We start from the raw sequence: 14,476 nt of genomic DNA, 5'->3' as shown, positions 1-14,476 counted from the left end.
TTTCCATTTACAAACTCACTGTTAAATGACATAAGGTGTAAGTGCCGTCAGTGCACCTCATTCGATGCACTGCAGGCATTATATTTAAGGTTCTCTGCACCGTCCATTTTGGCCTCTAATTTTAATGTACCTCCGTTTATTTTCCCTCGTTCCACCTTCCTTTCCACCCTCTCCTAACAATGGATTCGTAGTACAACTGCTTTGAGGTTTTCCTCCTGTTATACCTTTCAAACCTTTTCAAAGTCAGTTTCCGTTTCAGCGCCGAATGATCCCATAAGTCCTAGCGCTTGGGTTTCCGCCTAAATCCTAAATTATGCTCTTGTTTTACTCTCCCACATTGCAGTATATTAAAAACTACGTGTGACGTAGCTTCTGTCGCCTCGTACTGAGTGTGGCTTTCAACATGCATGATATTGCATCTTTGTACGTCATTAATTAAGCTTAAAGCTTTGTTTTACGAAGAAAAATATGGAGGTGAAAGTAAAGAGAGAGAGAGAGAGAGAGAGAAGGCTGGAATTTATAGTGATGGCGGAATAATTTAGTTCACTTACATATCCTCCCAAAACACATTTGACATCCTATTCATATTTTTGCAATTTTCGGCGAGACGGGAAGAACCCCCTCTTTTTTTTTTTGTAAATATCTGGGGCAGTATTTCACCGGCCTCAAGGATATTGTTTCCTTTCCGCTCTGTTGGGCGACTTATATTTCATGTGGTTGTTGGGAAGGATCTTTTGTAGTTCAGATTATAGGATAAGGATGTTATTTATATCTTTATCACTGCGTACCCCGAAAGTAGAGATTCGGGATCTCTCTCTCTCTCTCTCTCTCTCTCTCTCTCTCCTCTCTTCACTGCTTTCACTTTGCTTTGAATTTAAATATTCCCCCTCTGTTTTTTTTTTCAATGTAACTAAATACAGTTATTTGGCACTTGTATAATCATTGTCGCTTATCCTTGCCTTTATATTAGTTAATTTTGAATATCCAACCCGCCACTTCCTCTCTCTCTCTCTCTCTCTCTCTCTCTCTCTCATGCGGGATCATAATTCCAGCGGCGTTTAATCCCATTGATGGCTCTTTTTGGCACATTGCTTAATGTCTCTCACGCCCCTTTGAAGACCTCATCAAGAGAACACCGCTCATCACTCATTGTCCGCCTTTGAAAATGTTTTTTCTTTTTTTGCTTATGGATTTCGCCTTCCCCCATTCCTCCTCTTCCGGGAAAGTTTTGGAAACCTGGTACAAAGGGTGTAAGGCAAGTGTCAAAAGACGGCCTTTCGCGTCGAAGAAATTTTGTTTTTCAACATAAAAATCTTTTAGCTATTTATTTGATTGTGCGTGTGCATTTATTTGACGGCCTGATACTCTAGTCAGTTTTTTTCTCTTTTATTTTTTCCTTCTTCCAGTGTCAATTTTGATTACACTTATTTATCTTTGCACTAATTTTTCCTCTGCTTGTTTTTAATTATATAATTTTTGTTGGCAAGATTCACTCGAAATGATAAATTTATAAATTTATTACACTCATTTTTCTTTTCTCTAATATTTCCTCTTATTGTTTTTAATGGCTCAAGTTTTTGTTGGCAAGATTCACTCAAGATAATGAATTTGTAAGCAGAGATAAAAAAAAGGGCATATCAGATTAAAATCGTGTGGGTAAATTACTGGGAACACCGTATGTTTGCTCACCCACGCCACTTGCTTATTAAAAGGACCGTTACACCCACGCGATTATTTTTTTTAACCCGTTTCTCCTGGAAGAGTTTGATTTTCATTCTTATCGATGCTTAATATGCTAATGATGAGGCCGTGATTATCATATTTTTATATGAGGAAAACTAATTACCGCATGGTAATTTGATAAAGCACGCCCATGCTGATTATGGTAATTATTTCAAGAAGTGGTAATTGCAATTTTTTTCGTAAGCTTCGCGCACCACCGTAATTTAAAAAAAATGAGAAAGCGAAAATTCATTATGACTAATTAAGGTTCGATACATTCATATCTCGTTATTTTTTTTTTATCATTTACCGTCAGTGGACTTTGATAGGATGGATAGGGGAAAAAGACCCCTTCTTATATGCGAAGTTAGAGTGCTCATTTGTAATCTGCCCACGCATTGCTTTCATACCTTTCATTTTTGCAGCGTATTCTTCATTTTGAGATGAAATCTATTTCGCAGCGGTGATGTTTTTATGAAAAGGGACACATTTATTCAAAGTGCTATCAACTTGTAATTGATAGCGCAGTCGATTCTGAACCTGTTCTATTTTCCCCATAGATAGCGTGGAGAGCCTTTGAAAACGAGAGAAACGGAGGGGAACCTCGTTTGAAATCAATTAATTGCAGTTTAATTGTTCTCTTCTGTATCATGATGAAGTAATTTCATGAAATATGTCTTTCTTTGGTTTTCTTTTTCTTGGATCTGAAATGAAAATATCGCCATTTGCAACTGTAATAGCCACAATGCCCTCTTAACTTCTGTTTATCACACTTAAAGAGGTTATTTCATTTAGACTGGTTTTCCTATATTCTAAATTCGCAAATTTGGTAAGAAGACCAAAGTATCTTGAACTTGTGGAATATCTTGCCCCTTTATGCCAAATAATGATTATTTGTTCCCAGTTTACGATGATAATGCCCGATTTATCGTTTTGTAAATTCATTGTCCTTTTGATTTGGTTGCATTTGCATTTCTTATTTATAGGATCATTGTTTTTATCAATTCACAATGATAATTGCCATTGGTGAATAAGTAATAATGTATACGTCACAAAGGTCGGGTCCTGTGCGATTTTTTTTTTTCGGCATCAAGGGGACTGAGATTATAATATCTGGGATTTTTCCCCGAACTCTGTCGAAGTTAGAAGAAAATGATGCCCTTCTGCATAATCTTGTCCGAAGTACGGCGAAGTCACTTAATCTAGTTTTCGAACTTAATTATACTGTGGCATTTTTCTTATCTTGTTATTGTTGTTGCCCCTTCTGCTGTTATTATAGTCCGTTGTTATTATTAATTGTAGAAGTGGTAATAGTTATTGTAGTTGTAGGAGCAGTATCAACGGCATTGTACTTATGGTTACATTTGATTGTTAGCCGTGTTTGTCATAAGTTTAATGATTCCTCTGGACTGCTCGCGGAATGCCGTCTCTTTATTTTTATTCTGGCTAGAATATTTTGATTTAAACTGCAGTAGATCATTTCGAAGTCAGAGGTAATCTAGCTGCTTTTATAGATCACATCATGTTATTTAAATACTAATTCCTCTTTTACGTAGAATTATAAAAACAATACTTTGTTTTCTCTGTTTATAAGCTTAATTGGGATAGACCCTAGAGTTGTAGCCTTGGAGGAAGTATACTCTTTACTAAGAGTCATTCTTCAACTCCTGTTTTGATATCCAGTGCACGGTGATTGCTTCATACAGGTATTTAAACTCATGAACAGCCCTTAATTTACCAATTATGACTGCTGCCCTTGAAGACTAAATTGTCCGTGTAACGGTCCTTGAATTACACAAATCACACGCTGTTCCATTTAGCGAATGCGACACAGACACGCACGTGCGTGCAGATGCCACCGCGCACACAGTAATCACTCAGGACAAAAGTTTACTCACTCTCCGTCCTGTTAAAACAAAGGGCAATTAAATTAAGTAAGAATGGGATTGGCTTTTTTCATCTACTAAGTAATTCCACCGGAGAGACGTTGAGATTAGTCCCAGGGAGTTTCCTCTCTCTCTCTCTCTCTCTCTCTCTCTCTCTCTCTCTCTCGGATTTTGAGTGTACATGAAAATCCATAATTTTTATAACACATACACACGAACATTTGTGTTAAATGTGTGTGTGTATATATATAATATATATATAATATATTATAATATATATATTATTAATATATATCTATATATATATATATATATATATATATATATATATATATATATATAATTAATATATAAAAGGTATAAGCACGAAGGAAAGATAAACAACGGAGTCTCTACAAGATCTTTCGATTCAACGTCCTTTACTTAGCAGACAAACTGACTTACATGAGAGATTCAAAGTGCAGGAAAGGTCTTATAAGTGACAGAAAGGGATTATAAGGGGATTAGTACCTGGAATTCAACACACCTGGAGAATGAGTAACCTTTCCAAACAAGCATAAACATGGGTACAATTTAAGAACAAAAAGATCAAGTTCAACTGCTCCAGACACAGGGACAAGACAATTAAAGGATTATACAGAGCGACAGCTGACCACATTCAGATTTTTAGGTAAACAAAAACTTATTCACAAGACATATTAAACATACATATACAAAGAAAATATCTCTAAGGCAACTAATTTGTATTTAAGTCTGTAATTATATCTTTGAGGTAATTCTTAAACATGTTGCAAATACAAGGATCTAAATGAAACAGGCCACGACTAATATTAAAATTACAATGGGAAGTATGTTGTATTATGGCAGATTCTGCCATAATATATATATATATATATATATATATATATATATATATATATATACCTATATATATATATATATATATATATATATATATATATATATATATATATATATATATATATCTATATATATATATATATATATATATATATTCTAATATGAATAAATAAGTGTTGGATCTTTTAATTTTTATTAGCAAATAGGGGCTGCGCGCGCCTGACTCAACCAGGGAACCAGTTTTTCATTTTCTTCCTCAAGGTAAATTTTTTATATGGTTAGGAAATAAAGAGCGCTTATAATGTGAATTTTTCATCGTGAGATTTCACGCTTAGTCTTTGTAAGTAGATCAACTTTATTATTTTATTTATACAGGATTACATATATAGATTCTTATTTTGTTTTTTGACTCTTATAAAAGGTAAGACTTGATTCAGCTCCACGTGAGAATCCAGAACGGTCGTGATTTTGTTTAATACTAGTTATTTTGTCTGCTACAAAATAATTACGTGGAAGGTGGCAAGATGTCAGTGAATGTGGTACTAGATATATATGTATATACCTAAAGGATGAAAGAAACTGAAATCAGTGTGCCTGTTATAATTGTGTTGTAATTTTGTTTCACTTCGAAGAAGAGGAAGGCTTAATAGGTAGCGATAACATACTGATGTTTATTGAGAAAAAATTATATTATATGACTGTGCCGGATACAGAGAGTTAAAAGCAGGAAAATAAAGCACGGAGAGCGCTAAACATTTCCTGAAATGTGATCAGACATATCGTATTGACTTGGATTGAAAAATGGAATATTAAGAAGTACAAAAAGTGATTGGTATTTTTCTGTTTAGATTTGTATGCTCATCAGAAGGTAAGCAGTACCAAATTGCAGCCCTCTAGCCTTGGTAGTTTTTATTTTATTCAAGGATAAAGTTAACCATAGATTGTGCGTCTGGCAATGCTATATGTGCCAATAACACAGGTCACCACCTGGCCACCGTGGCTGGAAGTTTCATGGGCCTCAGCTGAGCGGTTCATGGGCGGTGGCTGAGAGTTTCATACAGCATTATACGCTATACAGAAAACTCGATTGCGATTGCGCCGAAGCAACGTCAGCCCATTTTTTACTTTAAATTATTTCGAGCCTTAGGAAATGACTGTTTGTCTTACCCTGGTGATTTAAATCTCAGAGGAACCTCAATTTTATGTATTGATGTGGGGTATAGTACAAAAAGTAATCTTCACCAAGACGAATGCTGGTTAGAATTGCTGTTGTATTGCCAAGATTCAACTTTAATATAGTAAATCGCAGTGCTTATCATATAGTTCTGCTGTGCTTAAAAGCGGTAATCAACAGGCAATAAACTGCTGTAGACAAGCTCGGCCCAATCTCTATCCACAAGGTCCTATATAAGTATGCGGATGAAGGCAGTCTTGGTTCGATATTTTTTTTACGCTGATTATTGAAAGTGGGAAAGGCTTAGTAAGCTTTTAGAGTGGCATGCAATGTCATTTTGAAAAAGTGGAAATTTTATGTATAAATCTTCAGTAGCAGGTTGTTTTTATTACTAAGAGGAAAACTTTTTTCTTTAATTGCAAGTGGTGTAATTTCATGCATAAAATGGCAGGAAGTTGTGTTATTTAAGAGGCAGATGGACGGGAAGTTTTATATGTACCTCTAAGTGGTATGTTGAATAAGTATTAAAAGGTGAGGTGGTCATGTTTGCTATAAAAAGGAGGAAGTTTTGCATTAATATTAAGTGACAGTTGATCTAGACTTTTGAAAGGAGACCCACGCGGGTGAACTGACAATTGGAGAAGAATATTTCGTTATGCACTTTCAGTGGTGTGAGATTGAATCATTATTAAGAGGGGAAGAAGGTCTGCACGAATTTTTAAGAGAAAGTATCGAGTATAGATTTCAAGTGACAGAGCAGTTATGAATGTTGAAGGGGCAAAGCGGTTTGCAAGCGATTGCAAATGGTGGCAACTGAGGCTAGAATAACGGTCGTGGAAAATTAAGGTCAAAGAATGGAAAACTAAACGGTCGTGGATAAAAATTAAAGGTTCGGAGGAAATGGAATAACGGTTCGTGGAAAATTAATAAAAGGTCGGAGGAAAGGGAAATGGACGGTCGGTGGATAAAAAAGTCGGTGTGGAAAATTAAAATAAAGGTCGAGAAATGGAAAAAACGCTCGTGGAAAATTAAGGTCGGAGGGGAAAAATCGTGGAAAATTCAAATAAAACAGGTCGGAAGGAAATGGAAAAACGGAATCGGTGTCGTGGAAAATTTAAATAAAAGGATCGGAGGAAATGGAATAAAAACGGTCGTTGGAAAATTAAATAAAGGTGGAGGAAATGGAATAAACGGTCGTGGAAAATTAAAGAAAGGTCGGAGGAAATGGAAAAAAAAACGGTCGTGAAAATTAAATAAAGGTCGGAGGAAATGGAATAAACGGTCGTGGAAAATTAAATAAAGGTCGGAGGAAATGGAATAACGGTCGTGGAAAATTAAATAAAGGTCGGAGGAAATGGAATAACGGTCGTGGAAAATTAAATAAATGTCGGAGGAAATGGAATAACGGTCGTGGAAAATTAAAAAAAGGTCGGAGGAAAATGGAATAAAGGGTCGTGGAAGAAAATAAATAAAGATCGGAGGAAATGGAATAACGGTCGTGGAAAATAAATAAAGGTCGAGGAATGGAAAAACGGTCGTGGAAAATTAAATAAAGGTCGGGAGGAGGAAATGGAAAAAAACGGTCGTGGAAATTAAATAAAGGTCGGAGGAATAGGAAATGGTGAATAAAGGTCGTGGAAAATTAAATAAAGGTCGAGAGGAAAGGAATAACCCCCCCCCCCGGTCGTGGAAAACATGAAATAAAGGTCTGGAGGAAATGAAAACGGTCGTGGAAAATAAATAAAGGTCGAGAGGAAAGGAATAAAGGTCGTGGAAAATTAAATAAAAGATCGAGGAAATGTGGTAATAACGGGTCTGGAAAATTAAATAAAAGTCGGAGGAAATGGAAAAAAACGGGCGTGGAAATTAATAAAGGGTCGGGAGGAAAGGAATAAAGGTGTGTTCTGGGAAAATTAAATAAAGGTCGGAGGAAATGGAATAACGGTCGTGGAAAATTAAATAAAGGTCGGAGGAAATGGAAAAACGGTCGTGGAAAATTAAATAAAGGTCGGAGGAAATGGAATAAAGGTTCAGTGGAAAAATTATTAAATAAAGATGGCGGAAATGGAATAACGTCGTGGAAAAAATTAATAAAGGTCGGAGGAAATGGAAAAACAGGTCGTGGAAAAATTAAATAAAGGCGAGGAAAGGAAAATAAAGGTCGATCGTGGAAATTAAATAAGGTCGGAGGAAATGGTAATAACGGTTCGGGTGGAAAATTAAATAAAGTCGGAAAGGGAAATGGAATAACGGTCGTGGAAAATAAATAAGGTCGGCAAAGGAAATGGAATAACCGGTGGGAAAAATTAAATAAGGTCGGAGGAAATGGAAATTAAAGGTCGTGGAAAATTAAAATAAAGGATCGGAGGAAAATGGAATAAACGGTAATGGAAAATTAAATAAAGGTCGGAGGAAATGGGAAAAACGGTTCGTGGAAAATTAAATAAAGGTCGGAGGAAATGGAAAAACGGTCGTGGAAAATTAAATAAAGGTCGGAGGAAATGGAATAAAGGTCGTGGAAAATTAAATAAAGGTCGGAGGAAATGGAATAACGGTCGTGGAAAATTAAATAAAGGTCGGAGGAAATGGAATAACGGTCGTGGAAAATTAAATAAAGGTTCGGAGGAAAATGGAATAAAGGTCGGTGGGAAAATAAATAAAGATCGGAGGGAAATGGAAAAATTAAACGGTTCGTGAAAAATTAATTAAAGGTCGGGAAGGAAATGGAAAAACGGTCGTGGAAATTAAATAAAGGTCGGAGGAGGAAAAGGAATAAAGGTCGTGGAAAATTAAATAAAGGATCGGAGGTTAAAGGGAAAATGGAATAACGGTCGTGGAAAAATTAAAAAAGGTCGGAAAGGAAATGGCAAAAAACGGTCGTGGAAAATTAAATAAAGGTCGGAGGAAATGGAATAAAGGTCGTGGAAAATTAAATAAAGGTCGGAGGAAATGGAATAAAGGTCGTGGAAAATTAAATAAAGGTCGGGACGGAAATTGGAAAAAAACGCGTCCGTGAAAATTAAATAAAGGTCGGAGGAAATTGGATAAAGGTCGTGGAAAATTAAATAAAGGTCGGAGGAAATGGAATAAAGGTCGTGGAAAATTAAATAAAGGTCGGGAAAGTGGGAATGAATAACGGTTGCGTGGAAAACATTAAAAAAGGTCGGAAGGAAATGGAATAACGGTCGTGGAACATTAAATAAAGGTCGGAAAGGAAATGGAATAAAACGGTCGGGGGAAAATTAAATAAAGGTCGGAGGAAATGGAATAACGGCGTGGGAAAATTAAATAAAGGTCGGAAAGGAAGGGAAAATAACGGCGTGGAAAATTAAATAAAGGGTTCGAGGAATGGTAATAAACGGTCGTGGAAAATTAAATAAAGGTCGGAAAGGAAAATGGAAATAACGGTCGGTGGAAAAATAAATAAAACGGTCGGAAAGGAAATAGAATAAGAATCGTGGAAAATTGAAATAAAGGTCGGAGGACATTTGGCGAAATTAAAGGTCGTGTAAAATTTAAGAAAATGGCGGAGGAAATAAAAGGATAAAGGTCGGGGTGGAAATTAAATAAAGGTCGAGAGGAAATGGAAATAAAGGTCGTGGGACAAATTATATAAAGGTCGGATGCGGAATGGAATAAAGGCGGGAAAATTAAAAAAGGTTAGGAGGAAATGGAATAAAGGGCGGTGGAAAATTGACTAAAAGGTCGGGGTAGATGGAATAAAGATCGGAGACAATGGAATAAAGGTCGAGGAAATAAAGTAAAGGTCGGAAAATGGAATAAAGGTGGAGGAAATGGAATAAAGGTCGAGAAAGATGGAATAAAGGTCATGGAAAATGGAATAAAGGTCGTAGAAACTGGAATAAAGGTCGTAGAAACTGGAATAAATGTCGTAGAAAATGGAATAAAGGTCGTGGAACATGGAATTAGGTCGGGGAAAATGTTTCCATGAATAAAAGAAAATATATTCGGACGAACAAACTCACCGGAAGAGGAAGGTATAAAGGGCATCTATGTGAAGGTGGCCATGTGATGCTTGATCTCCTTTTTTTTTCTTTTTTTTTAAGCTGCCCTTAGAGAAAAAGGGGACGCGGTTAAAGGGGAAGGGGTGGGCTGGTCTGTATTATTATATATCTATATCATATCTATATCTATATATATATATAAAGGCAAGTAGAAAGGAAGAGGAAAAGAAATGACTACCTCATACGAAAGGACGAGTTGGTTCACAACCAGTTTCCAGAGGATTTGCTCTTCTTCTGACAACGGCGCCGGAACGATTTTCTTCTCATCATCCGTACCTCAGTTTTCATGTCAAGTCGTTTCAGGAAAACTTGAAGCAATTTCAAGTTTCATTGTACATGGCAAAGTGTTAGAGTACAATAGAATATATATAAGCGCCTCTGCGGCGTGGTTGGTATGGTATTAGCGTCCCACCTCGGTGGTCGCGGGTTCGATTCTCGGCCATTCCATTGAGGAGTGAGAGATGTGTATTTCTGGTGATAGAAGTTCACTCTCGACGTGGTTCGGAAGTCACGTAAAGCCGTTGGTCCCGTTGCTGAATAACCACTGGTTCCATGCAACTTAAAAGCACCATACAAACAAACAAACAATAGAATATAGACATTTGGCAAAGGCCAAGCGCTGGATCCTATGAGGTCGTTCAGCGCTGTAACGGAAATTGACAGTAAAAGGTTTGAAAGATGTAACAGGAGGAAAACCTCAAAGCAGTTGCACTATGAATTAATTATTAGGAGTGGGTGGAAATTAAGATGGAAGAAAGAGAATAAGAACGGAGGTACAGTAAAAGGAATGAAAGGGGTTGCAGCTAGGGACCGAAGGGACGCTGCAAATTATCATGAGGTGCACTGACGCCACTATTACTACGGGTATAGCAAAGGGTTCTGCGTACCGTTAGTGATACTGTAAAAATTTATCATCGAAAAATTATTATTCAAAACCGTCATTTGGCCTGAATCTTTAGCCGGGCAATCCTTACTTACACTAATCGCTAATCCGCAGAGAACAAGAAGATCACGAGGGAAGACTTTATATATCCCTATCAAATGCCATTATTGAAATATTAGTTTTGGATGAGAATTGTAAGTTAATACCTCCGTAGAGACATTACTTAAGGCTCTTTGCAGCGTCCCTTCGGCCCCAAGCTGTAACCTCTTTCATATTCATATTCTTGTCTTCCATCATAATTTCCGCCTTCTAGCAATTGCTTCATAGTGCAACTGCTTTGAGGTTTTCCTCCTGTTTACACCTTTCAAACCTTCTTGCTGTCAATTTAACTTTCAGCGCTGAATGACCCCATAGGTCCAACGCTTGGCCTTTGGCCGAAATCCTATATTCTGTTCTGTAAGTTACTGCATCTTTTCCTAGAACTGGCCACTTGCAATTTTGGACTGGTTAAGCATTTGCAACAGCCTGAGACTAAGAGACAGTCTGAGGAAAAAACGAGAACAAAAGAAAGATAAAAAAAGAATTATCTTAAGAATAAATTTCAAAAAGAAAACTTTTCACTCTCATTTACTCTTGTACATTTATTTAATATTCGTAAATCACCGACAATTCATATAAACAATTACAATATGCAGCATTCTAGTAAATCTGAACAAGCATCTGCTGCACAGTGCGTTAATGCAGAACAGGTTCATTGTGTAATGGAACAGTAACCTTTTGCAGCGAATCCAGGAGTGTCTTGTTAAGACAAACTTGCTTCAGTAACAATAATTCAAGGCACGTTAAAGTTGCTACGAAGCCAAGGCAACGCCGGGTATTCTGCTCGTGTTTGTAATGGTATATGTATATATATTTATTTAATATACATATATATATATATATATATATATATCTATATATATATAATATTATATATAGACCAAAATAAAGGCAGACTACTATGCATTTCAAGGCCGTGTCCAATTGATTTTCGTTGATAAAATCCTACCAAAACATCGGATATGGGTCGCATTTTGGAAATAGGTATTTGAAGCCACAGCCTAATTGGCAAAAATATGCAGTAATGTCTAATGTGAATAATAAAGGCACTTACCAGAGTAAATATAAGAAATTGAAAGGGTAACTTAGCTAAATTTAGACGCACCCAGAGAGAGGCTAGTTGTGACGTGAACTATGACATCAGACGTAATACCCAGTAAACTTTCTATTCACAATAGTAAACACGCCGATAGCAGGAGGAGGACAGCAGAGCATTCGTCAAAGCCAATCTGTTCTACGTGACTGCTGTCTGGTGCTTCACTTATGGCAGGCCTGGCAAATTGTCCTCGTGGCTGCAAGACTGCTTTCGTGCTGCGTGTTTTTGCAGTATGCAGTAAAGAAAAGAACCCGCATGCGCCATATGATTAATATTAACAGGTAAGTGGATAACAGATCATGCACAAACACCAAATGATTCAGACAGGAAGCCTAAATTAAATTTTATAGGGGTCATACTTGAATGACGAGTTTGGAAAAAAAAAATGAGATATAAAAATATTTTGTTTATATTAATGTATTTCTAAATTTTCACAATAAGAATAAGAGATGACAGATTTTTTCTTGACTGCAAACTATCTCACTGACTAGCTTCATCAACCATATTTAACAATTTACCTATTCTACTGATCTCATATATATATATATATATATATATATATATATATATATATATATATATATATATATATATATATATAAATATATATATATATATATATGTATATATACAATGTACTTACACACACACACATTTATATATAAAGCTTCATTTATAAATTGTGTATGTGCATGTATGTACTATATATGTCTAAGTTCATATATTTAAAGCATTTATATATCTCTAAATATTCTACTCACTCCTCCTTGATATCGAAGTATGAATAATAGCAATAATGATGATTATATTAATAACAACAATAATGATAATAACTGTGACGAATATCAATGTGATTATTATGACTTATAATATTATCAATTTCTTTGCATGAACGTGAGCATAGAGAAAACAAAGTATAACATATTATGCATTTTTATTCACTGGCTAAATACATGGTCTTTGTCCACACAGGCCCTACGACCGTGTGGCAAATTTCGTAGGTATCACGTCGCTTTCTGTGAGGAAGATTGTTCACCGTAACAGATCAGTGATCTCACATGAGTCTGCTGGCGAAGTATTTCCTATACCACAAGTCTGATAATTTTACAGTGGGTGCCATTCGTCGGTTTGTTCACGAGATATTTGCTGCAAAGCAAGTATTTACTGTTAGAACCCTGATGACAGATTTGAAGACAGCCACCATAATCCCTGAAACAACCTCCGAGATAGCGGTATGGCGGCTCCTGCAAGATATGCGATTCAGATATAAAACGTCTCAACGAAAGATGTATCTTGCAAAAGAGTCCATTGATGTGGTTTGCCGACGGATCGGGGCTCTCCGGGCTCTGAAGCGCCATCGAGAAGATGGAAGGGAGATAGTATATGTCGATGAGACGTGGTTCACCACTAGAATGAGCCACAACAGAGAGTGGGTGGACACCGCATAACCTGCTACCAGTGCCACGCATAGCCGACAGGTACCACTTGGCGAGGGAGAGCGCTTCGTGGTGGTAGCAGCTGGCACAGCAAATGGATTTATTGAAGGCTCTTTCCTTTATTATCCTGCAAAGAGTACAGGTGGCGATTACCACGGGGAAATGACAGGCGAGCTGTTCATACGCTGGTTAACAACGCAGCTTCTACCATTGCTGCCTGAACCATCAGTGTTGGTGCTCGACAACGCACCTTATCACAGCCAGCTATTAGACGAGTGTCGGTGTCCTATCACGGCCACCAAGAAAGCAGACCTTATTACCTGGCTTCAGAGTCGCCGAATCCCTGCCCCAGACGGTGCCACAAGACCTGAGCTGTTGCTCATATGTCAACAGAACAGGCCAAAACCACAGTACATCGTGGACAACATTTTTCGAGAGTGGGGCCACGAGGTGGGGCGTCTGCCACCTGCCCACCCAGAGCTCAATGCCATTGAGCAAGTATGGGCGTGTATGAAACGTCATGTGCGTTCATCTTTACAGCGATTCACCCTGGCAGACTTGCAGGCAAGACTGGAGGAAGCCAAGCTTTTGGCCACTGAAAGTGTTTGGGGGTCTGCAGTGAAACGATCTCGAGCCTTTGAGGATGGGTATTGGTCAATGGACAACATTCAAGAGCCTGTTGGACCTATCATTATAAACTTAGACAACGATGACGAGGATATAGAAGACCTATACCTGGATGATGACGATGATGAAAATGAATAAAAATATAAAAATTATTTTGGTTGTGTGTTCTCTATTTTCTTTTTTATTCCCTTTACTCATGTAGAAATATTGCTTTCTGTATTTGTAACGAAACTTCTTTACTTATGGTCTGCTCAATGAGCAAGACTCAGATTCGAACAAGTTCTGTCTTAATCTTAAACAAACAACAACATATGCTTTTACATAGTTTTATATTTTAATCTTTGTATAAGTTTATTTCACATTTCAGTTTTAATGCAGTTCAGCAATAATTGGATTAATGGATTATAAAATTTATGTTATAGCCCAAGTCTTAGACTATGAATTATGAGTATCATATTGCACTACAATGTAGTTATGCTTAAAGGAAATATATATGATATATATATATATATATATATATATATATATATATAGAGAGAGAGAGAGATGAGAGAGATGAGTGAGATGAGAGAGAGAGAGACGAGAGAGAGAGATAGAGCGAGAGGAGAGAGGAGGAGAGAGAAAAGAAAAAGTGTAAGGGGTTTAGTATTTGTGTCTTCATTCATAA

At 36.8% G+C, this 14,476-nt stretch overlaps 1 pseudogene; it reads left to right on the top strand.

The window, feature by feature from the left end:
• Positions 1–12,804: 12,804 nt before the first annotated feature.
• LOC135213903 (uncharacterized) lies at positions 12,805–13,926 on the top strand (annotated as a pseudogene).
• The last annotated feature ends 550 nt before the right edge of the window (positions 13,927–14,476 follow it).

The sequence above is a fragment of the Macrobrachium nipponense genome, chromosome 43, assembly GCF_015104395.2.
Source record: "Macrobrachium nipponense isolate FS-2020 chromosome 43, ASM1510439v2, whole genome shotgun sequence".
Classification (NCBI taxonomy): domain Eukaryota; kingdom Metazoa; phylum Arthropoda; class Malacostraca; order Decapoda; family Palaemonidae; genus Macrobrachium; species Macrobrachium nipponense.
Note: the sequence above shows the minus strand (reverse complement) of the source record. Positions and strands in the feature narration are given on the sequence as shown.